Here is a 24,411-nt window from a genome sequence, read left to right on the forward strand (position 1 = left end):
AGGGAAGAAAAGGATACAGGAAGGCCAGAGGAAGGTCTGGAGAGAAAAAGCAACTGCTTTCTGCCCTTGGCACCGAGTCAGCCTGTGGCTGACACACAGCCTGCGTGAGCCCACGCCAGTCCCTGTCCCGAGTCCGTCACCGGCAGGTGGCGCCCTCCCCCAGTCAGGGGACACCCTGGACAAGGACGCACCTGCTGCCCTGAGCTGGGGTCCTCTGGCAGTTCCGCACGCCCCTCTGGCCCTGAGTTCATTTCTTCACACTACAGCGGTGCGACCTGAGTTCCAGTTCAGCTTCCACCACCAGATTACTGTGGTTTTCTGTCTCTCTAAGCCTCAGTTTTCTCAGCTGTTTTGAAAGAGATGAAGGAAAGGAAGAGAAAGCTGGGCAATAGCTAACATGTGCGCAGAGCCTTTTAGTTTACAAAGGACCTTTCCTCATTGGTGTTCACTTTATCCCTATTTTACAGATGAGAAAAATAAGTCTTAGGTTAACCGATCTGCCCAAATTCACCCTACTGGTCAGCTAGGACTTTCTTGGCAAATCCCGTCCTCCTTCAACATCAGAAGGCTCTAGGGGAGAATCTTCAAAAAGATAAAATTAATATAATACTTGAAAGCTCTGAACAAATAGACATAAACGATGGAAAGTTTAGAGTTGAATTATAGATAATTACACCAGGGCTTCCCTGGTGGCAACAAAACAAACCAAAAATGACAAATATTAAATCCAGAAAAAAACAAAAAGTTTGCAGGAACTGAAAAGGTCAGTTGTAAATAGGACTTAAGTAATCATAATAAATACTAATTCTGATTTAACCAATGTTGATATTTGACTAGATTGGGAGGTTAGAGAGGAGAACAGGACGGGTATATGTGAAGAGTGTCTTTCACAGGGTGGAATCAAGAGATAATGCCTAAACAGAAGCAAAAAGTAGCAACAGAGCATCTTATTAGATCAGTTCAGTTCAGTTTAGTCACTCAGTCATGTCCGACTCTTTGCGACCCCATGAATCACAGTACGCCAGGCCTCCCTGTCCATCACCAACTCCCAGAGTTTACTCAAACTCATGTCCATTGAGTCGATGATGCCATCCAGCCATCTCATCCTCTGTCGTTCCCTTCTCCTCCTGCCCCCAATCCCTCCCAGCATCAGGGTCTTTTCAAATGAGTCAGCTCTTTGCATCAGGTGGCCAAAGTATTGGAGTTTCAGCTTCAGCATCAGTCCTTCCAATGATCACCCAGGACTGATCTCCTTTAGGATGGACTGGTTGGATTTCCTTGTAGTCCAAGGGACTCTTAAGAGTCTTCTCCAACACCACAGTTCAAAAGCATCAATTCTTTGGCACTTAGCTTGCTTTATAGTCTAACTCTCCCATCCATACATGACTACTGGAAAAACCATAGCCTTGACTAGATGGACCTTTGTTGGCAAAGTAATGTCTCTGCTTTTTAACATGCTATCTAGGTTGATCATAACTTTCCTTCCAAGGAGTAAGCGTCTTTTAATTTCATGGCTGCAGTCACCATCTGCAGTGAGTTTGGAGCCCCCCAAAATAAAGTCTCTCACTGTTTCCCCATCTATTTGCCATGAAGTGATGGGACCAGATGCCATGATCTTAGTTTTCTGAACGGTGAGCTTATTAGATACACAGAAGTAAATAGGCAATAACCAAAGATCAAAAGGGTTGAAAGTGATGGCTTCTAGATAGGGGAAAGCATGAGAGAAACATATTTTGTAAGAAATCTTATAGAATGATTTGGCTCTAAATCAACTACTTGTATAGATTTAATAATATTTTTCAAAAGAAATAAAAGGAAATTGCCCACATTCATCCACATCTGATGTGGTGGAGGTGGGATCTGAATCACAGCAGGTGTCTCTGAGCTAGTGTCATCACCACAGGCAATACCACCTAAAAAGTATCTCCTCTCATCATGGTAAAGAGCCAGGAAATGATCTAAGCAGGAAACCCAGCAGCTGACATCCAACAGATGCTTAGAAAAGGGAAATTATTTTCTTTATTCTATGGAGACAGCCACAGCTGGACACGTCCAGTGAGAGGGTAAGGGGGTCCTGCCCTGAGTCCAGGCCTCAGGGCCCTGGTGCTTTGAAACAACTTTCTCTAATTTTTCTAAGTTTCTCCTTAGTGCTAGGGACCAACTGGGGCCAGTAATGCATCTGGATGGGGCTCCCCAGTGTCCAGATTCTCCCCTTCAGAGAAATTGATGGCATTCTACATCACCTGCCAGTGGGGCTGACCAGGCAGCCAAGAAGCTCCTGGCTGCTACAGGGCCGTCCCAGGGCCTTGTGGTCAGGTCCCACTCCAGGGGCACGCACTGTTTTGTTCATAGGATTGTATAAGAGTGGGCTGCCAGAATGATGCTGAGACTAAAAGTTGAATGAAGTCAAATTGTTGGTATAGATAAGGGACCCTGCAAAAACTTTTGCCCAGGGTTCCTGACCCCTAGAGGGAGCCATGCTTTCAGGTCCTATCCTAATCCTTCCTCTCCCATCGTATAGACTTTGCCTAAAAGCTGTTACGTCTCAAAGCACCTAACTGAAGAGTGAGATACTTTGTTGGGTATTTGGATGATTCATCTATTACTGGCCATCATTCATTCCTTGATCAAGTATCTATTGAGCACCTACTGTGTGCTGGAGCTGGGAACAGCTTGCGGAACAAGACGCACAGGCCGGAGTGGGGACAGAGAGGCGGGGTGCAGCTCAGTGAAGGTTGTTCGAGGGCAGGGGCTGTGTGAGCACAGGGAAGGGGGCTGAGCGCGCTTTTCTTTTTTTTGCTTGGCTGTTTCGGCCGTGCCGCATGCTATGTGGGATCTTAGTTTCCCCACCAGGGATCAAATCAGAGACTGCACTGGAAGTGGGGAGTCTTAACCACTGGACCACCAGGGAAATTCCCTGAATGATTTTGAATGGGACCTCAGAGGGGGGCTGCCAAGGGAACTGTGGTTTGGGATGAGGGATAGATAGAAGCTTCTTCCAAGTGCTCTTCCCACCTAAGATTATGTGATGCCCCAATCCAGATCTGTCCATGGTTTCAGGTGACAATGAGCTTGTGTCTCACTCAGCCTGCACAGGGCCTCACAGTTCCCAGTTCTGAAGGGATCAACTTTTCATCGTTCAGTTGGGAAAAGAGGCCCATAGAGAAGCATCTCACCACGTCAGAGAGTCAGAGTCAGGAGGAGACTTTGGATGTCTGGCCTCCCAGTCCTGGGCTTCTTCCCCCTTAACTCAAGTCTGGGCAGGGCCTGAGCCCATTGAAGGCAGATGAAATTCCCCGCTTTTAAAAGAAGACCACTCCACCATCAGCAGGTGTCACAACATTGCTCACGTCCCCAGTTCGGGATTCAACAGCTCTCCAGTAAAGAAAAGCTCCTGAGAGTCTACAAGCCCCCAAGGAGTCCCAGTCTGATGGTGGAGGGGCGTGCACAGGACAAACGCGATAGCCCTGGATAGCCCGCCGGCGTGTTCCCTCCTGCAGGTCTGGCTCGGCGAACGGGAACGGGAGCGGATCACTACTGTCTCCAACGCCGGTGCGCAAAGAGGCCGGGGGTCTGTGCGAAGAGAAAGGCGGCGCAGGCCGGGCCCGCAAGCCTCTGACCCGCGCCCCGCCAGGCTCTGCCCGGTCCCGGCCCTGCCGGGTCCCGGCCCGCACCGCCCCTGTCCGGCCCTCTCCCTCCCCCTCCCCCACCCCTCCCCTTCCCCGGTCTCTCCCCTCCCCCTCCCTGTCCCTCCTCTCCCCCTCCCTGTCCCTCCCCTCCCCTCCCCTCCCCTCTCCCTCCTCTCCCCCTCCCTGTCCCTCCCTCCTCCCCGTCCCTCCCCTCCCCTCCCCTCTCCCTCCTCTCCCCCTCCCTGTCCCTCCCATCCCCTGTCCTCCCCTGCCCCTCCCCCTCCCCGGCCCCTGCGCGCGCAGGGAGGCGCGGGCGCGCGCACGCAGGCGGTCGGGGGCGCGCCGGCCGCCGGGGGCGCGCACGGGCCGCGCTCTGCCCTAATGCGGCGGCAGGCGGCGAGCGGCGCTGCGGGGGACGCCGGGCGAGCGGCGGCGCGGGTGGCGGACAGCGCCGACTGCACCCGGGGCCGGAGCCCCTGCCCTTGCAGGTAGGCACGCGCGGACACCGGAGACGGGCTGCGGGTGGAACGGGGTCGTGGAGGCCCGTCCAGCGCCGTCCCCTTGCTCCCGCCCTTCTCTGCCAGTCTCCATCTCTCACCCGGCCCCATCCCCTCCTTCCACGCCCAGACCTCTCTCTCCGCGTCGTCACCTGCCCGAGCCCCGAGTCTGCACCGGGACCCTGCCCCACCCGGTTCCCCGCCCCAGGCCCCCGCACGCCTTTGCTCCTTGGCCGTCTCCCCTCCTCCTCCCTCCGCTCCGTCTCTTCCCCTGTCCTTCCGTCCCCACCGCACCCCGAGCTCTCCCCTGACCTGTTTACCTCCGCACCCCACTTTGCGCTACCCCGTTCCTTCTGTTTTCCCTTCGCCGCACCCCCGCCTCTGTCCTGCGCTTACTGCTCCGGCCCCCGGTTCATGCCCCCGTCCCTCCGTGTGCGTCTGTCCATCAGCTCCCTCGCAGTTTCTGTCCCCACCGCGTCTCTTCTGCATACCCGGGCCCAGCCCCTTCCCAGCTGCCTCCTGGTGTCCGCCTCCACCGTCTCCAGAACGCTGGCTTCTCCCCCTTGGCTGTTATCTGGCGAGCCTCCCATCACCTTCCCCAGCTGCCCTTCCTGGTGCTGTCTGTAGCCACACAGACTTGTCCCAAGCCCCTCACCTGCCGCTGGGCCCTCCTTCTCTGCTTGGGGAGGCCCAGGACTCTGAAGGCCCTGTGTACTCACTGTGGCAGAATCCACTTATACCCCTTTCTGCATGTTTGATCCTATTCATGGCTCCGGGGTGGGGGAGGGCAAAGGATGCGGCGTGTTGTTAGGCCTCTCTTACGTTCGTCTTCAGCCACTGTCTTCCTCTAGCTGTTAAGGTTTGTTTCCTAGATGGATAGGTGTGGGGGTGGGGGGGGGGGGAGGTGTTAAGCTTAGGAAAACTAGGAAGGAGGAGAGGCAGAATCCAAAGAAATGGCTTCGCAGCCTCATCCTGTTCTTGATCTGAGCCCTGGGATGCAAAGGCCTGGAGGAGGAGCCTCTCTGGAGAGCTGGAAAATTTCAGATTTTAGAAAGGATTCTTTCTCAGCCTTCAAGTCAGCACTTTGGCATCAAGAGCTGTCATGAGTGTGGCCCATGGGCTGGGCTGAGTGGGCAGAGTGCTGAATCACCTAGACTCTGGTCCCCATGGCAGTTCCTCTTGCCCTGAGCTGGGTTCTGTTCCTCATTCCTTACTTGGCATTTGGCAGTGGGGTGTGTGTGTGTGTGTGTTGGGCAGAGATGCCTCCTTCCTCAGTCCAAAGGAGTGGATGGTGGATGACGATGTCCCTTTTCTGCCTGTCTATCTCCCTGGCATGAGTGCCCAGTGTGAATTGTCTACCCTTGGTACTCAGATGAGCCCTTGCTGGGCCCTAATCACTTCTCCGGCAAGGGCAGACCACAGGGCTTGGAGACCCAGGTGGGCAGGAAGTGGATTTTTCATCTAGAGCTGGAGACCAGCAGCTTCACAACCCGTTGAACTTGAACCATAAGTAAGAGAAGCCCAGGGAAAACGTGTGGAGACCCTGGGGACTGGCCACGGCAGCTGGAGGAGCAGAGGAAGGAGGAAGGCAGGAGCTTGTCCCCCCCTGGTTTGGGGGTGATTGGATTTGGTGGCTTTGCATTGCAGGAAGATTTAAAGAAGATGGGAGTGGGATCTGCTCTGCATCTAATAATTCTACTTTTTGTCCTGACAGAACTGGCGCTTTGGAGGGAGTAATTTCTTCCTCTCGTGTTTAGCTTCAGCTGAAGGTGTGTGTGTGTGTATGTGTGTGTGTGTGTGTTTGTAGAAAGTAAGAGAGAGAGCAAAGAGAATGAATAACACAAATGAGGAAAGAGACTGACTTACACTTAGCCCAGAAACTGTGTTTGGCACCATGAACCAGGCAGTGGCAGCCCAATTCCTGCCCTGGGGACCTAAGCTAAAATCCTGTCTTAAATTAGAAGTTGAGAGCAAATTGCTGATGGATCCTGCCCCTTCTGCACAAGGCTCCCTCACTTTAGAAATGAGTGGACTCCTTCAGCTTATGAGCAGCGTCTCTGAATGGGTGCACCCAGGCAGGGCCCAGCAAGGGGCTGGGGGTTGAGTGTGCTGCTGGGGGACGGGCTGTCCTCTGCTTTGTCAGTCTTCCATGTCCCTCCCCTCATGAGTGGGGTGGGGTGGTAGCTTCCCCTGGCATCAGCATTCCCAGGGCTCCCAGCTTTTCCTGCTCCAGGGAGGAGGTATCACCTGGAGCCATCTTTGAGAGCTGATTGGATTAAGTTACTGATGTTGAAATGCTTGCTTGGGGTTAAGTGGGGGATTCTGATAATTGTCTATATATCTCCCAGTTCTGTGCAGTGAATCTCATCTCTCATCCCTTGTTTGATATCACAAAGGCTATGGCAGGGATAAATTGAGGCACACACAATGGGAAGCCAGCTCCCTGCAGAGCCAGAGCAAGACCTGGCTAGCTCCCCGTGGGCTGAGACAGGCTGGGCTTACCAGGTCAGGCTGTATCGTTCAGGGGTACATTGAGGAGGTGGCCAGTGTCTGGGGGTTGGGTTCTTGCTTTGGATATCTGATGCTGGAGGCACAGAAGATGGTCCTGTTTCTGCGTTGACCGAGAGACAGGATTCCAAGGCTCCTGTTACTTTGTTGTTGGAATGTGTTCCCTCCCTCTGGTGGTCTCTTCTCTAAGACCATCCAAGAACTGGGGTGTGAGGATCGTCACTCAGTCTTTAGAAAAAGAGTTTCTTAGGAAACTAGAGAGAGAGAGGCAGAGAAGTTCAGTCTTCAGTCTGTTTGTCTTGGGAGAAGAGGAGGGAAGGAAGTAAGGGGAATTTAAGGCTGGTTACATACTTACTCATTCAACAAATGGTGGTTAAATCCTACACTGTGCTAGGTGCTGGGATCATAGAGATGGAAAGGAAAACAGGGTCTCTCAGAGCTGCCGGTGTGATGGAAAAGAGTGACGAGTGATCAGACAGTAAACACAGGTGAGCTTGAGTGAGGACATGGGCCAGGGCTGATGAACGTCTTTCCCTCCAGTGGCATCGGCCCCCTCCGCCGCAGCCAGGAGGAGGCCTGAGTTGGTAATGTCAGGATGGGGCCCAGGGCTGACTTGGAGGTTGAATGTGAGCAAAAAGGTGGTGCAAGATGTTACCAGATCCCTGACTCAAGGGGGAAGAGGTGATGTTCTGTGTGCAGCTCAGCCCTGCTGGCTGCTGCTTCAGCCTGCTGGCGGAACCCTGGAACGAGATTGAGGCTCCTCAACCCTCCCATTCTCATTTCTTAAGCACTTGTATTTTGGGGGCAAAGGATGGTCAGACTATGCTTAGAATGTCAGAGTGAGCCAGAGGATAGAGGCCCGGGATCTGCCCTCAGGGAGCTCCTAACTGATGGAGAGCCCCTAACTGATGTACTCCTAACGAGTACAGATATGTGCTCAGAAGCAAGGTGAGTAAAATTATTGTGAGCTCTGCCATGGGCAGAAGGGTCTTGGAGTTCTGGGAGGTCACGGTCAGGTGGGAGTCATCAGAGAAATTCAGATAGGAGGGAGGAGGCTGGTAGTGACAGAGGGATCCTTAGAAGCTACACTCCTGAGCACAGGTCACCGTGAACATCCATAGCTGAACTGGGAAGGAGCCCAAGGATAAAGACAGCCATCCTCACCTTTCTGAGGAAGCCCCCTCCTCTCTACACATCTGCTTTACCTCATTTCACTAGTGTGTCCTAAGCCTTTGAATATATCCTAGGGCATACCATTATATGCCCAACTAAGCTGCATGTTGGGCATGTAAGTTGAGTTGGAGTTACAGAAATGAAAACAAATTAAAGCTCACTACAGGAAATGCTCCACCAGAGGCAGCTGGCTTCCTGGCCTTGTTGGAGTCCTGGTGGTGGGGACCTTCCTGGCTGAGGGTCCTGGTGGTGGCCCCTTGTGGGAGCCGTGGCAGGGGGACCGGGGATGACTGCGCCGCCCTGTCTGGATCGGCTCCTGCTTTGGCTAGAGCAGCCTGATGTCAGACTTTGGAGCATTAACTCCCGATGCTCAGCTAGGGCTCAGGCCTAGCTGCAAGGGCAGGTGTGAAATGCATGCGGCCTGGTCCTTGGGGCTTCAGGGAGGGCTCTGGGAGCTAATGACTGTGCTGGGTGCTTGAGGAGGCACTTCTCACAGCTTTGCTGACCTGGGGCATTGGTCAGACTGTGCCAGCCAGCTTGAGATCTCTTGATCCACCCTCTTTCCTTAGGTTTTGAGACAAGTCAGGAAAAATAAAAGTGGCATAATACAAAAGTGCCACCAAAGTGGTGTCATGTAATTAAGTCTTCAGATCCTGGGCAGTAAGATTTCCAAGGAGGGAGTTAGGCCTCAGTATGGCTTATGGAGTCAGAGAGGTGACAGCTTGTGAAAACTGCTCAGCTTTGGCCTTAGACAGCCCTTTGGTCAAAGCTTGGTTCTTTCACTTACTGGCTGAGGAGCTACAGTCTCCCACTCTGTAAAATGGGACCGTGAATGTGAACTTTCAGAGCTGTGTTAGGGATTACATGTGCTAAGGCAGAGAAGACTCCAGCATGCTCCCTGGCCAGCAGTAAATACCAAATGCTAACTGTTCTTCACAGGGAGGTGGGCATGGAGCTGAGCCTTGAAAGGCTGGTAGAATTTTAGTAAGGAAGGGAAGGTGAGAATTTTCTAGATGAGGGAACCCACTAGGGGTGCAAGCCAAAACTGTGGATTCAGGTTCTCTGGGAAGGAAGTGACGTGCCTCCCCCTGCCTGCTCTCCCCTGTAGTAGAGCCTTGAAGGGACATTGTTGTGAACGGCAGGAGGGGCTTGTTTTACTTCCAGCCCATCATTCAGTGCAGTTCAGTTCATTCGCTCAGTCGTGTCTGACTCTTTGCAGCCCCATGGACTTCAGCATGCCAGGCCTTCCTGTCCATCGTGATGTCCGGAGCCTGCTCAAACTCCTGTCCATCGACTCGGTGATGCCATCACTAACAGAGCTTCAATATGTTTCTGTCTCTAACACTAGAAGATTGCTGAAAGTCTCTAGTCCCAGAAGCCCGTGTCTCTGGAATTTATGTTATGGATTAATTTCTTGTCTTGCCTTCCCTCTCCCGAAAGCCATGCCTTGAAAAATTTGGAGTGCCTGGGGCCTGTCGGGTCATCCCCTCAAGCCGTCACCATCCCCACTGATTCCGTAGCTCCCCTCCTCTGGGAAGCAGCTGTCTGAGCATCTGCCTTCTCCTTCACCTGCTCCCCTCACTCTTCCCCTCCCAGACTGGGCCAGCCCCTCCTGAAAGGCCTCCCTGGCAGCCCATCACCCCAGCATTATGATGCTAATCATGTTGTTAATTTTTCTGAGATGCAGAAAGAAAGCCCCAATCTGTTCTAATGAATTTAATTAGAGAGGGGCTTGGAGGGCTTCAGAACCTCTTACCAGGATCACAATAAACAGAGTTAACGAGATAAACAGCTTGGGAGCAGGAAGGGAGGATTTCTGACTGGTCCTAGAGTGAGGAAGCCTTGGCATTAGAGTTGGAGGAAGGCTATTGAGCTGTTGTCCACCACGCGGGTTCGCTCTAGGTTCTTCCTACCTGCCCCACGCAGTCCCATGGACATAGTTATATATCTAGGTCTGTCCTTGGGTAACAGGAACCTTTGGAGAGGTCTTATTATTCTTATCACCATCACCAAACATTTATTGAACATGTGCTATGTGGGTAACGGGTACCGCATCATCTTCTGGAGCAAAATGGAGGCTCACAAGACCTTGTCTGCACTCTAATGGAGATAAGATATATATGTGTGTGTGTGTGTGTGTATGTATATATATTCAAATACAAGAAACACTTGCTAATTCCAGACAGTAAATGCTAAAAGGTTGACAGGATATTATATTGGGCTTGGATGATCTGGAAAAGCCTTTTGCAAGAGGAAATAATTGAGGTGGATCTTGAGACATCAAGATATGTGACTTGATAATCAGAGCTACTGGAGGACTGCAGATTCAATGGCAGGAATATGCAGGGGTGTTTGAGTCGTGATGAATAAATGGCATGGCTTGGGTGGTGGGTGCGTGTAATTCAGTAGTGAAGGACGTATTTGGAGCACTGTTCTGAGACATAGTCATAGAGGTCCCTGAGTGCCGGAGTCTACTTTTCTAACCTGATTACACTGGGGTCTCACTGCTTTCCCTCTCTGAGCACTTAGAATGGTCGACTTGGGGAAGGGCTTAGGACAGGATGATTGTGGCCTTTATGCTGGGCTCGCTTTCCTGGACCCAGTTTAGGCCAACTGGGGTTGGTTGACCAGATGCTAAATTTTGTTCTCAGATCTTGTGACTTTCTGGGATGAGAGTGAATGGCTGGCAGAGCAATTCCAAGGACTGTTCCCAGTGATGAGAGTTCCTTCTTTACTGATGCTGGCCAATTTGCTTTGGCAGTAACACTTTTTGCAAGAATTCAGTGTAATCTTCCAGTTCCAGGCTCAGTGAATTTCATAACTCATCTCTTTATATTACTAAGAGTTCTTTGAATGTATGTGTATATAAGTATATATATGTTTATGTGTGCATGTTGCTTATGTTATTGAAATTATTTCAACTGGATTCTCATTCTAATGTGATCTTTATTTGCAAAACAAAAGGTATTAAACTCTTCTGGACCTTAGTTCCTCCATGTGCATGAGGGAAAGAGCCATCCCTGTATCCTATTGTATGTGGATCTGTAAGTTGGTGCTTTGAGAACAGGATTTTAAACACAAGGAGGTAATCGAACAATCATTTTGACAAGAAGTAAAATGTTGAGCTGAAATTTTAAGTCAGTTCTCGCTCTGCTTTGGAACCTCTTGACTTGTAAGACCAGTCAGAATTGTATTTGGGGGCACCAACAAGAGTATGTCTTTTGTTATTTTCTGCAGTCTGTCTGGGCTTGTGCACAGTTGGCAGTGGGGTGAGCGCTCAGCTATCAGGTGATGGCTGCCCTGTCCACGGATGTTTGTCTGAGAAACACTGTTATAATGCCAGTGTTACATCACCCACTGTGTGGGGTTCTTCCACATGTTGAAGATGACGTGTCCTCTGAGGCCACAGGCAGCTTTCCTGTGCTGTGACGTAAGAAAGGACAGAAACAGGATCTCTTTCTGATCATCATCACACACTGAGTGGAAATGAAGCCTTTGTGACTCATGTTGGAAGCCAAACCAGGGTTCTCTAGCTGTTCCCAGCTCTGAGCTCTGCCTTGGTTTTGTTTTTTGTGTGGTTTTTTTTTACATAGTGTTCATTGCATCTGTAGTTAGTCTTGGAAGCCTCTATTATGAGCATAGCACACTTCTGGGTGGCAACTTGTTTTGAGAGAATCTTTTAACTCATAGACTGTTAAAGATGGTTTCATCTGAGATCATTATTTTATGATCAAAATGTCTAGTTGCTGGCAAAGCTAGGTCTTCCGTGTATCAGGACACTGGGAACTTTAAACTGCATATGAACCTAGTAATTGTACAAGAGGGCATGTAATTAAGTTCCTTAAAGCATGATCTAAAGTAGAAATGCCTTGGTATGTCGGAAAAGAGAGGATACCAATGTAGACTAAAGTCCTTTGGGAAGATTTTGAAGAGACGCAGGGGCTGATCTGGATCCCCAGAGATGGGAAGGATTTGAAGAGATAAAGGTAAGGAAATGGGCTAAAGGAGCATAATCAAAGGTTTAGAGGAGGGAAGTGGTCCTCTGGCATTGACTTGGCCAGGCTGGAGCAGTGGAAGGTACAGCTGGAGTGGCCAGCTGGGGCCAGACTCCAGAGAGTCCTGACTCTGACTAGAAGTTGGACTTTGTCTTGAAGTTGGTGAGGAGCATTTAGGCTTCTTAGCTGAGCTTGCTCTTGTTTGAAGACCAGATTGTGGCGTTAGAAGTGAGTGACATCCCTGCACAGGCAGTGGTGTTTGGGGAGTGTTGTTTCTGAAGGGTTTTTTGGGCAGGCAGGGAGCTTGTCGCTGTCCAGGGTGCTGACCTGCTGTCTGAGAGATTTTTCTCCCCAGTGATGCTATGTTAAAAAGTGATGCCAGGGAATGCTTAGAGCCACCCAAGAGCGATCTGGAAAACAGTTCTGGCTAGGACTAGGTAGCATGTGGGCTTTTTGGCACCAAATTGGTTTGCAGCATTTGACTTCACAATCTTTGTGATGAAAGCAAAAGTTTGGGTTAGGAGAAACTAGTAATGGCCCTTTTAAGAAGGAGAGACCATGTGTGTGCACATATGCGTGTTAAAATGACCCAGTTTGTAGCCTTGTAAATTTTGCCTTAGAGTGTTTGTGTTTACATGAGACTCCCAGCACATTGCCTCTTTCATTGTGAAAAGGTACTCTTTTCTACCCACCATTCTGAAATGTACCTAAAACCTCCCCAGCATACCTGGAGAGAACAACAGAAGTTCCCAGAAGACCCTACTCATTTCTTTAAAGGAAACATCTAGATGTTCAATATTAGTGCTGTCCAATAGAGCCTTCTGTGATGATGGGACTATTCTGTATCTGCATCATCCAGCATGGTAACCACTGGCCACATGTAGCTGTTGAGCACTTGAGATGTGGCTAGTGTGACTGAGAACTGAAATTTTAATTTAATTTAAATATTCTGCACAGCTCTAATGTCAGAATCTTTGCAATTTGCCACTTACCTTTGCATATTTGTCTCTCATACCCGATCTCTTTGACTTAGAACAAAAATGGACTTTTGAATGGGGATGAGTTTGACACACTGCTGGAGAAAACCTCATGCTGAATCTGAACTGAAGGTCTGTTCTTGGCTGTGAGTTTTGCCCTTTTTTGTCATGGTGAGAACAACCATACGTGATGCACTGCAGTTTTCCTTTCAAGGGCAGAGAGAAGGCTCCTTGGATTCTGGCTCTAGTCCCAGGGACCTGATCTGAGACTTTTTGGAGCCTCGAATGGGCAAGGAACGCAGTGTGTATGCCTCTGGACACTTGACTCCGTGGTGAGATGGGGTACAGATTTTGTACTGTTACGTCAGATGTTTGTGTTCCTGCTCTTGATTCATCTGCCTTTCTGACTGTAGGCATCATTTCATCTTGTTTACCTGGTATAGTGGATGTGGTCAGTGGTAGAAATACCAGAGGGGAAAACACTATAAAATGCCAATCAATAAGCAAGTAATAACAAACTGTAAAAAACTGTAATAGAAAATTTCCATTGCGTTGTTATGTGTCCGTGCACAGAGGTCTGTGTAAGCTTATCCTAAATATGTTTGATTTCTTTGGGTCTCCAGTCTTAGGCTTTCTGTGTGTTAAATCTAGTTTCCTAAACCAAAGTGTGTGCTTTTTGAAGCCATGCTTTCTAGTTTTCTTACATAGAATCTCAGTTTTCTGATAATAATCCTTAATAAATGCCTGCTTGTGAGTAGCCCTTTGTTAGCCTGGAGCTATGGGTTTGACTCCTAGAAAATGCGTGCACATGAATACAAATAATATTTATCAACCCCCTGCTGGATGTAAGTCTCTGTACTTGGTATTATGGGCAGTGTGTACAAAGGAGGAGCCGGGGAGGGTTGATCTCAGTCTAACGGGAGAGCAAAGGCCAGCACGTGAGAAAAATTATACTCACACACACCCGATGGAAACAAAGGCTGTAGTGGCAGCAGGGATGCAGGGATGGGGGTTGGGGGGTGCAGAGTGCTGGCAGGGTCGTTCTGTGTGTGTCTCTGTCTGGCCTTCTCTTGAGGATTCCCTCCTTCGCGAGGCTTAGCCGGTACCAGCCACTCCGTGCCTGCAGAGACAGAGCTGCCTTTATGGTGGGTCAGGCTGCTCACTGTCACTCTGAGGCTGGGCTGAGGCGCCACTGTCCTGAGCTTGCCTCTTCTATGGTGGACACGCTCCGATGGGGGGAGGGAGATGCAAGGGGAAGAGACTCCTTTTTCTTCTTGTCACTGAAACGGTGGCAGCGTCCTGCTCACAGAGGGGCTTGCTGGGACCCCGGTGGCTCTGGTCCGTGGAGCAGCGTCGTGTAGGCTCAGGTGTGACTCTGTGGGGACAGGAGGTGCAGAGCTGAGTGAGGCGCTCCCCGCGGTCACCCCAGGTCTCCTCTCGGGCGTGCCCTGCCTGGTGGGGAGCAGGTGGGCTGTGTCTCTCAGCGGGGCTGGGAGGGCCTTCTCTGATTGATCACAGGATGGAGCCTGCCCTTGCCCGTCCTCCACAGGCCCGTGAGTCCCCGGGGATCTTGTTAAAGTGCCGGGCAGAATCAGTGGGTCTGGACTGGGCTTGAGACTCTGCATTTCTGACAAGCTCTGAAGCAGAGCTGCACCGCTCGTGAGCACACTGCACGGACTGGCAGCGCCCAGCACGTGTGTTCCCAGCCTGGCAGTGAGTTGGCCTCACCTAGAGAGGTGTTTACATGTGCTGATGCTGGCACCCACTCGGTGCCAAATAAGTCACAATCCCTAAGAGTTGAGCCTCAGCATAGGAGTGTTTCGGTTTCCTCCTGGCAATCTGTAACTTTGTTTACTTATTATTTTTGGCCGTGCTGGGTCTTCGCTGCTGCATGGGCGTTTCTCTGGTTCGGGCCGGCGGGGGTCTCCCCTTGTTGCAGAGCGCAGGCCTCTGACTGCGGTGGCCCCTCTCGTTGCAGGGTGCAGACTCTAGTCACACGGGCTTCAGCAGTTGTGGTCATGGGCGCAGTTGCGGTTCCCCGGCTCTAGAGCACAGGCTCAGAAGCGGTGGCGCGTGGGCTCAGCTGCTCTGAGGCATGAGGGATCTTCTCAGACCGGAGATCCAGTCCACGTCCCCTGCCCCGGCAGGTGGATTCTTTACACTGCGCCACCAGGGAAGCCCCTTGTTGACTAATGTACGGCCCAGGCTGAGAACCACTGGCTTTCTGGATGGGTTTTCTCCTCCTCGGGTCTGCTTTTCACCTGGCTGTTCCTTTCTTAGCCCAAGAGATGAGAAGTGCCTTGAGGGTGTGAAATGTCTTACCCACCAGCCTTGCCCACAGCGGCCCTCGGTCAGCACACGGGTGATCAGCTCGGCGGGCCGTATCACTCTGACCTCTGCTCCCAGAGGCGCACCGCCAGCGGTGAGGCGTAGAAGCCTATGGCTGGCATAGGGCAGGCTGACGCTGCTCCTGGAGCCAGTCAAAGTGGGCCTCCAAGCCTGCATTCAGGCCCAGCACAGAGCAGACTTACGAGAAGTAAATAGTAAATGGATGATTGTTCTAGTGTCAGTTGGCAGGAAGGGCTCTGGGTTAGGGATCTGAGGGGACTAGAACAAGTTATCTAACCTTCTTGCTTTACTTTTCTCAGTTGTGAAATGGGGATAGTGCCTACCTAATAGGACTGTTTAAGAACTGTATAGGGAAAGATGCTCTATAAGTACTGTTGTACATTTCAGCAGCTGTGTTTGTGTAAGGATTCGTTTAAACAGTGGCTGGCTGAGCTGCGGCTAGCTCCAGCCCTTGTCGGAAGACCCTGCCTGGTCCCACCACATGTGCCTCTGTCCACTCTGTCCACTCAGCCAGGGGCTAAGTACAGTTGACTGGACATCGGCCCTGTGTCAGGGACTGTGCCAGATGCATGGCTTTTATCAATTCATTGATCCATCACAGCCTTGGACTGGATATTTATATCCATCACATGGAAGAATAGTGGCTCAGAATGGGCCCGAAGTAAGATATCTTTGAGTGGCAAAGCTGGGATTGAATCTGATTCCAAAGTCTCCTACTCCTGGCTCATTACCCAATGGATAGCTCTGAATTCCAATATGGGCTGATGGTCCCTTGTTTGAGAAGTTTCCATGTCTGAGAGTCACTTGGATTGAAGCATGAGATAAAAGTCTGGGAACACAGAAGCTCCGGTCTTCTGTTACAAAACGTTAGGGTCTGATGGCCCTGGAACCTTCTGAGTCTTGACGGGCATGATGCTGTAGCACCGCTGCTCTGAGGCTCCATCAGGACCCAGGGTGGAAGCTACGACCCCTTCCCCGTGGAAGAATCACTATCTGCCCCCTGGGCCCCTCTCTGCTGGACGGAGCCTCTGAACCCAGCTCTCCTCTGTTTTGCCTGTCTAGGTTTATCTTTCATTCTGGTGCTATACTATAAGAAAATGGGAACCTGAAAGGGGACATTCCTGGGAGCCTCCTTCATCCACAGGTGTCACATCAACAGATTATTTTCATCACCTGGTGCCCATGCTCCCATCCTGCGGTGTGTGTTAGGAGGCCTTCTCCAGTAGACCCAGCACAGAGAGGAGATCCAGTGTCTTTTGTCCTCCTGTCCACCTCTCTAACCTCAGTAATGCTGCCATTATTGCAAGGACACATCCTAGCAGAAGTTATCCTGGCTAAGCTGTTTAGTAAAAGAGAGAGGAGGGCTGTCTCCATGATCTGACCAGTTATGGAGGGATCTACCTAGTCCAGGTGCTTATCTGTCTTTATTCGGAGTTGGAAGAGTTCTTTAATTAAAGACCTTATCAGGTATTAGCTGAGACTAATGGAATCCATACTTAGAGGACCAAAAAAAAAAAAATTGACTGTAGGATGGGTATTTCCTCTCCTGTATATCTGGGTAGGAAACTCAGGCATGACTGTACATGTGCCTCAGATATCCCATGTTGTGGCTTTGGCTATAAATTTCTAATGCTTCTCACTGAGAAATGACTAACTCTCTCTTCATATATCTGGTCCATATTCATCCTCTTCCTGTGTTCCAGTTTGACTGATTTTTTTCTCTCTCCCTTGCATTCCATGAAATTCTGTGCTGAGATACTGCTTTCCTGTTTCAAAGCCAGTATTATAACATCCAGACCTCTCTTAAACTTTGTTGATGAATTGTTCAGTGTTTACTTTTAAGTACAGAGTATTTATCCATCGTGTTGCTTCCATGTTTTCTCTGCTAAATCTCCTTTTATATTTTGGCTTTTCCTTCTCTCTGAGTGTCCCTAGGGCTTTCTGTTTCTGGGAGCTCTGTTTCCTGTCTCTGGTTGTGCATGGTCAGTATATGCTGCCCCTCTGATAAGAACAAGGACTTCCAGGTAGGCCTGGGCCGAAACAACATGAATCTCCTGTCACCCAGAAGAACTGATGCTTTTGAACTGTGGTGTTGGAGAAGACTCTTGAGAGTCCCTTGGACTGCAAGGAGATCCAACCAGTCCATCCAAAGGAAATTGGAAGGACTGATGCTAAAGCTGAATCTCCAATACTTTGGCCAACTGATGCGAAGAACTGACTCGTTGGAGAAGACGCTGATGCTGGGAAAGATTGAAGGCGGGAGGAGAAGGAGACAACATTGGATGAGATAGTTGGATGGAATCACTGACTCAATGGACATGAGTTTGGGTAAGCTCCAGGAGTTGGTGATGGACAGGGAAGCCTGAGGTGCTGCAGTCCATGAGGTCGAAAAGAGTCGGACATGACTGAGCGACTGAACTGACCTGACTGATAACACAGAAGCTTGGCCACCCACAACCTGTCTCTGTGACACTGTTAAATGCCCTGTCTGACTTAGAGGTCTGGGGTCTTAGTACTTTACTCTTTTTCACTCTCCCGGCCTGGTGTGTTCCAGCACAACCCATCCTGGGTAGTGTAGGAATCAGCATGAGCCTCCTGGGCTCTGGGACTTGGGTGGATTTGGCCAGTGGCCCCAGGTCTCTGGCTCTTTTCCTTCTTCATCTGGCTGCCTTCATGCAGTGGGGGCCTTCATGCTGCACTGACAGATGTAGAATGTGAAGGTTAGGGGAGTTCAGTTCAGTCGCTCAGTCATGTCCGACTCTTTGCGACCCCAGGGACTGCAGCACGCCATGCCTCCCTGTCCATCACCAACTCCCAGAGTTAACTCAAACTTATGTCCATTGAGTCGGTGATGCCATCCAGCCATCCCATCCTCTGTCGTCCCCTTCTCCTCCTGCCTTCAGTCTTTCCCAGCATCAGGGTCTTTTCCAAGGAGTCAGTTCTTCACATCAGGTGGCCAAAGCATTGGAGCTTCAGCTTCAGCATCAGTCCTTCCAAAGAATATTCAGGACTGATTTCCTTTAGGATAGATCGGTTGGGTCTCCTTCCAAGGGACTCTCAAGAGTCTTCTCCAACACCACAGTTCAAAAGCATCAATTCTTTGGTTCTCAGCTTTCTTCATAGTCCAACTCTCACATCCATATGTGACTACTGGAAAAACCATAGCTTTAGCTAGATGGACCTTTGTTGGCAAAGTAATGTCTCTGCTTTTTAATATGCTGTCTAGGTTGGTCATAGCTTTTTTTCCAAGGAGCAAGCGTGTTTTAATTTCATGGCTGCAGTCACCATCTGCCAAGATAAAAGGGAGCTTCCCCTGGTGGCTCAGCAGTAAGGAATCTGCCTGCAGTTCAGGAGCCACAGTGGGGTCAATCCCTGGGTTGGGAAGGTCCCCTGGAGGAAGCTATGGCAATCCACTCCACTGTTCTTGCTTGGAGAATGCCATGGACAGAAGAGCCTGGTGGCTACACCCATAGGGTTGAGAAGAGTCCTACACAGCTGAAGCAACTCAGCACACACGCACGATAAGAGGAGATGTAGCAAAAGACTATGAGTGCTGTGTGGCTGGACCCTTCTGGAAGGTTCTGGTGCAGGAGTGTGGTCAGGGCCCCATTCCAAGTCAGACTGAGAAAGTCTCTGAACACATTCCATGGTTCCTCTGCATTATTAAGCCTTGGTAAATAAAGAAAAAGCTTTTGGATGGCAACCTGAAAAATTACAGTGGGGCTTCTGAGAGCAAGAAGGCTTTGTCTCTCCCCAGGCCAGTGACATCATCTTGGGTCTGCCCAGATGCGTTATGTCAGGGACAGACTAACGTCGGCCAGGGACTACTCAGTAGTGCCTAAAGATGTTCTACTGGCTTGGACTATTTTTGCTCCAGATTATTTGCCTGCTTTCTTTTCTTTCTGCCCTCCTAGGTTTGTTTTTCTCAGCTCCCAAAGTGGAATGCTCAAGGGCATGCATCTGGTCTTGGAAGTAGAAGATGGAGCAAGAGTAAGGGCCTAGAATCAGGTTGTGTGGATTCCAGTCTGTCTCTCTACTCATTAGTTGTGTGATCTTTGGCAGGTAAGAAGTACTTGATGAAAGTGAGCTGCTGTTGTTACTTCCCCACCTTCCCTTCTGTAGCTTCATGCCCAGCCTTATTCAGGTACACCTAACGACTTTGGGGAGCAACCAAAAAATATTTTTGAATCTCAAACAAGTGCTAATTTGTGTGCTAGGTACTGTGAGAATTACAGCGGAAAGGGAAGAGGCCATCTTTGCTCAGAAACCTTGCACTCTAGTTGAGCAAGCATACAGGCATCCATGCATGGTGAAGATGACTAACTTACACAGTAATAAAGGATAATGCAAATGCATGGTTTGGAGCACAGAGCTCTTGGAGTTTGAGAGTTCATTTCAGTCTGTGGTAGCTTGGCAGACTCGAGGAGATTCAGAGTGGAGCTTTGAAAGATGGAGCTGTTACTTCCTCTGTGTGCCTAACAAGCTCATTAGAGAGTGTCTCCTGTAAACAAGGGCAGATGGAAATTCAGAAGAAATGGACAGTCCGGTGATCCTCAAGCTCTAATTTTCTGATTTCATTTTGGCCCCGCCTACAAGAAGAAAGGGTGGCCGGGAGAAAGGGACGGCTTCTCTGAGACACGGACACAGCAAGGAGATGAACACAGGGTTGATCAGTGGAACAGAGGCAGAGGGGAGACCGCCTACCAGGCCAGAGTATGAGAGTTCATTTCCAATCATAAACCGTTACATTTCCCTTGTTTTACTTGTACCTTAGTCATCTCTTTGCCACACCGAGTTAATACCCTAAGCTCATGATCGTTTCCGCCGTAGAGGTGGGGAAACCAAAGCATAGGGAGCTGGTGACCAGTTGAGAAAGCAGCATGCATCTGGGCAGAGGCAAGCCGCGTTTTCTACCTGTGGATTCCCAGCCCAGCTCTCTGCTGGGCGTCTCCTGGGACACAGGGCTCAGCTGGTGTCCAGTGCGAGGCAGGCCCTGGATCCCTCAGTGGACGATGGTGAGCAGCTCAAGAAGCTCTGGCCCAGAGCACCATGTGACCATTGCTACCCCCTCCCAACTCTGGCAGGGTTTCAAGTCCTGGTCTCAACAGCCCCAAGCTGTTGGTGGCCAGGCCTGGGCAGGGCCCACTGTCTTCTTGCGTCACCACTGGCCATGTGGCTGCTGGCTAGCTTGCTTGTTCAGTTTTAATTTGTTCTGTGTAGATTGCTCTGAGCCCTATATTCAGCTGCAGCTGGGCAGCTGGCACCTGCTCAACCTTTGCCCCAGTGTGTCCTAGAATTCTCCATGGTACCGATGGAAAACTGCTGGCTCTGTGAGTGCGTGTGCATGTGTGTGTGTGCGTGCATGTGCGTGTGCATGAGTGGAGAGGGAGGGAGAGGATGGGTAAGGAAGGTATTAAGTCTCCTGAAAAGCAGAGCTCTTTATTGGGGGTTTCTCTGGGTGGAGGTAACTCAGAGTTGATATGTGATTGTCAGGAACCAGTGTGGTTTTTCTTCTTGCAGATGTGGTAAACTGACGTTGGTTATCAGCCTGACCCCCAGTGGGAGGACAGGAAGTGTGCCCTGGGCTTTAGTCCTAGGCATTCGTGGCCTGTGACCCTCCCCCCAACTCCCCCCACCTCTGGTTGTTGTCATAGCAGCAGCAGAAGTAACAATAGGAAGAGTGGGTTTAGAATAATGGCCGTTTCCAGATATTCGGAGCTTACGATATGCTAAGGGCTTTTAATCAGTGTCTCCGCACTCAGGAAGTATTATTCTCAGTGGCCTTGCTTTAGGAGTGAGGGAAAGGAAGTACAGGGAACTTGAAGGCTTTTTTCTGAGGTTGCTCGGCTAGTAAGCTGTGCACCTGGGGCTTCGATCCGGATCCTTCTGATTCCAGTCAGATTCCATCTAATTGAGCTCGCAAGCCCCGGTGCTCTGCTGGGTCCTTTCCCACTAGAGGGTCCACTGTCGCCCGGACCACCCCCTCCCCGTTCCCTCCTGATGGAGTAAGAAAAGGCACCGATCTGACCAGCTCACGGATTCCTTTCTTCTGTATCAGGAGAGTCTTAGCCACCTGGGCTGGGGAGGCCCTCACTCTGGGTAGGAGGAGGACGAAGCATGAGGAAGGGACTCGCCCAGAGCTGGCAGCAGCCTGGAGCAAAGTAAGGGGTAGAACGCTGCCCCCTGACTCACAGCCAGGGCCCCCCCACTCTGTTTGTCCAGCACCTTTCTGCCCCACGTCCCGCTCCCCAGACGCCCGTGTGAGACAGTGGCAAGGAGGAGGGCCAGGCCAGCGCTCTTTGTCCTACTGGGCTGTCGGCTTGCATGGGCAACGGAGATTCCACCAGCTTCTTTCCTTTGTGTTTGTTACCCACTGGTACACTTGGGAAGTTGGGGGGCTGTAGAGGACTTGACCCTTTCCTGACATTCCCCAGCCCTCCTATTTTTTCTTTCCAGAAAATTTCACAAACCAAGTAGGTTCTGAGAGACTCCTCCCTGGCCAGGTGACGGATGCGCCTCCATCTCCCTCTGGAGGCAGGCCACTTTGTATTTTGCTCCTTCCCCTGGAGCAGTAGGCCGGGGGCGGGGAGGGCAGTGTCGTGGTGGGAGTTGTCAGGTTTGCCTCTTTCTGAGATGAAAGCTCATAGTATCCCTCCAGAGCTGGAGGAGCACGTTGCGTTAGCCTCAGCTGTGATGTCGATAAGACGATGAATACACAGACAGGTGGGGGCAATATGGGCTCTGGGGACTCATTTCTGACTCTGCGTTTGTCTTCCTGTCAACCCACTGGAGACAGCTATTTCCCCATTTCCTGGAGGGACACACTGAGACTCAGGGACCCAGAGCCCAACCAGGGAAATCTTGAGAACTCATCCTGTCCATTTCACCCATCCCACCTGGAAACTGATGCTACCTTGTAGCAGGGACCAGCAGGACTCAGTGGGTTGGATGCAATCCCCTTTGTTATTATTTTTTTTAAATAGCTTGTGTTAAAACATATATACAGTAAAATATAGAAATCCACATTTTATGTTTCTTAAAATGTAAGTTTTCTGGTTATAAAGGTAATATTACAAAATTTGAAAAAGGTTAAGAAACCAAAAACCCCAATCACTTAGAAATCACAGCCAGTAAGATGTGATGTGTCTGTTTACAGTGGATCTCCTGGTTTGAGAGTTACTACCAGAAGTCGGCTGCTGGGAGCAGAGGGCACAGACAGGGCCGTGAAGGACCCTTTGCCCCTTCTCAGGATGTGTCTCTGCTGGTCCCAGCTGCAGCTTCTGCTCCTCACCTGATCATCCCTGCCCCAGCTGTTAATACATCAAGTAATTAGTAGTGACACCATGCAAGCCGTTATTTGAATTTTCCTGCATTGTTCAAAATACAAAAGTCAGATTTGATGAGTTGGGAAGAGAGTCCTAGAGCACTTGAGGGCAGGTGTGGCTCGGGGAGACCAGTTGGCCTGGGTGAAGGCTGCTGCTTAGGTCTCCCTTTGGGGCTTGTGGACTAGGCTTAGGGGGCAGCAGCCCCTGAGTGGGAGGATGTGGCCCACTCTTGGGCATGTCAGCCGCAGCTACTTGCAGCTGCACCTCCCTACAGAGATCGACTTCCACTGGGGCACTGAGTCGTTTTACGTGGAGTGTTCAGAAAGTACTTGGGGCTGCGACAACTCTGCCAGTGTTTGTGGATACCGGCGTCATCCAAATCACCATCTCATTATTCAGGCTGGGATAGAAACTGTCAGAGCTGCAAGGGACCGTAAACACAGGCTGGTCTGTGACTCTCAGAGCAGCCTGCGTCGCTGTACCCTGCATGGCCTCTTAGGACACTGGCTACGGGCCCCCACCCCCACAGTTTCTGAGTCAGGCCTTCTGGGGTGGGGCCCGAACGTGTGCATCTCTAGCAAGCTTGCAGGAGATCCGCTACTGCTGGTCCCGGGACTGAACTCGGAGAGTGGCTAATCCAGTTCTTTCATCTTCAAAAGTATGGGCCTGCTATGGTCTGAAAGTGTGTGTGTCCCCACCCCTGCCAAATTACCTGTGTTGAAAACCTAATGCTCAAGGTGATTGTATTAGGAGGAAGGGCCTTTGGGAGGTGATTAGGTCAAGAGGGTGGCACCCTCATGAATGGGATTAGTGCCCTTATTTATAAAAGACCCCTGAGATCTTGCTCTTCCCTTCCAGTACGTGAGGATGCAGTGAGAAGGCAGGTGTCTGGTCCTGAGAGAGGCTGCTCACCAGAAACTGACCGAGCTGGTACCCTGACCTAGAACTCCCAGCCTCCAGAACTGTGGGAGGGAAGTATCTGGTGTTTGTCAGCCAGCCAGCCTGTGGTGTTTTGTTGTAGCAGCAGAAGGGGCTAAGACCACACTATGGTCTGGGGGACCACACTATGTCCTGGTCTGTTTATGCGCCAGGAAGTGCTGGCAGCTGGGTCTTGAGAGGCTGCTTTCTTGATGAGATAGAAACTGTCCCGACTCCGGAAAGGGGACAAGAATAGGCACCCCTTGACTCTGGGGGAGAGGCAGAAGCGGGAGTACACACCCTGACCTGCCGCAGCTTCGTTCCTTATCCAGGAAGCATTTATCGAGTTCTTCCTGTGGGGAGAGAGCTGTGCCTGGCTGTGATGACTGCAGACGGGGCGGGCTGCGTGCATGCGGCTGCTTCCCACCCTCCTGTCTGCTCCCTGACGGGGCCTCGCCCTCAGACGGCTTTGCAGCCACACTGGCCCTGCCAGGCACACAGGGAGCACAGGACTCAGTCGGGACCGGGTCCCGAGCCGCCTCTGCCCCGGCTCTCGGGTGACCTTGGCTAAACCCTTGCCTGGAGACCTCAGTTTCTTCGCTAAAAAGCTCAGTGCAGCAATAGATGAGGTTATGGTTGAACAAGACCTTTTCCTACCTTGTGATCCTGAAACTCTGCGGACTCTCAAGTAGTTGAAGTGTCGTCTGATTTCATTTCTGCTTTTAATAAGATAATACCTCTATCCTACTTTTTCCTCCTTAATATGAGCCAGACTGGGGCTCTGCTAGTTTGTGAGGTGTGAGGATTTAGAGGAGATTAGTGCTATGTTGTGTTGTCTGCTGAACACTGCTGGCTGCAGAGTGCTTTTGCTCTCAGAGTTTTAATTTGCTTTTCTTCACAGTCTTCTATGGTTTCTTTTATCCATAATGAACCATGAGTGGAGACAGGAAACATATGGAATGTTACAGAGCTAATGGGGAACACAATAATAATTCTACAAATTTCCCTGAAGATGGTGGTTACCATATTGTATTCATTTG

At 50.6% G+C, this 24,411-nt stretch overlaps 1 protein-coding gene across 1 annotated transcript in view; it reads left to right on the top strand.

The window, feature by feature from the left end:
* Positions 1 to 4,046: 4,046 nt before the first annotated feature.
* NFASC (neurofascin) overlaps positions 4,047 to 24,411 on the top strand; it is a 190,426-nt gene continuing 170,061 nt past the window's right edge. Inside the window, exon 1 of the mRNA XM_061159899.1 lies at positions 4,047 to 4,117. The gene's annotated coding sequence lies outside the window, so the exon portion shown is untranslated. The remainder of the gene's footprint in view (positions 4,118 to 24,411) is intronic.

The sequence above is a fragment of the Dama dama genome, chromosome 14 (assembly GCF_033118175.1).
Source record: "Dama dama isolate Ldn47 chromosome 14, ASM3311817v1, whole genome shotgun sequence".
In the NCBI taxonomy this organism is placed as follows: Eukaryota; Metazoa; Chordata; class Mammalia; order Artiodactyla; family Cervidae; genus Dama; species Dama dama.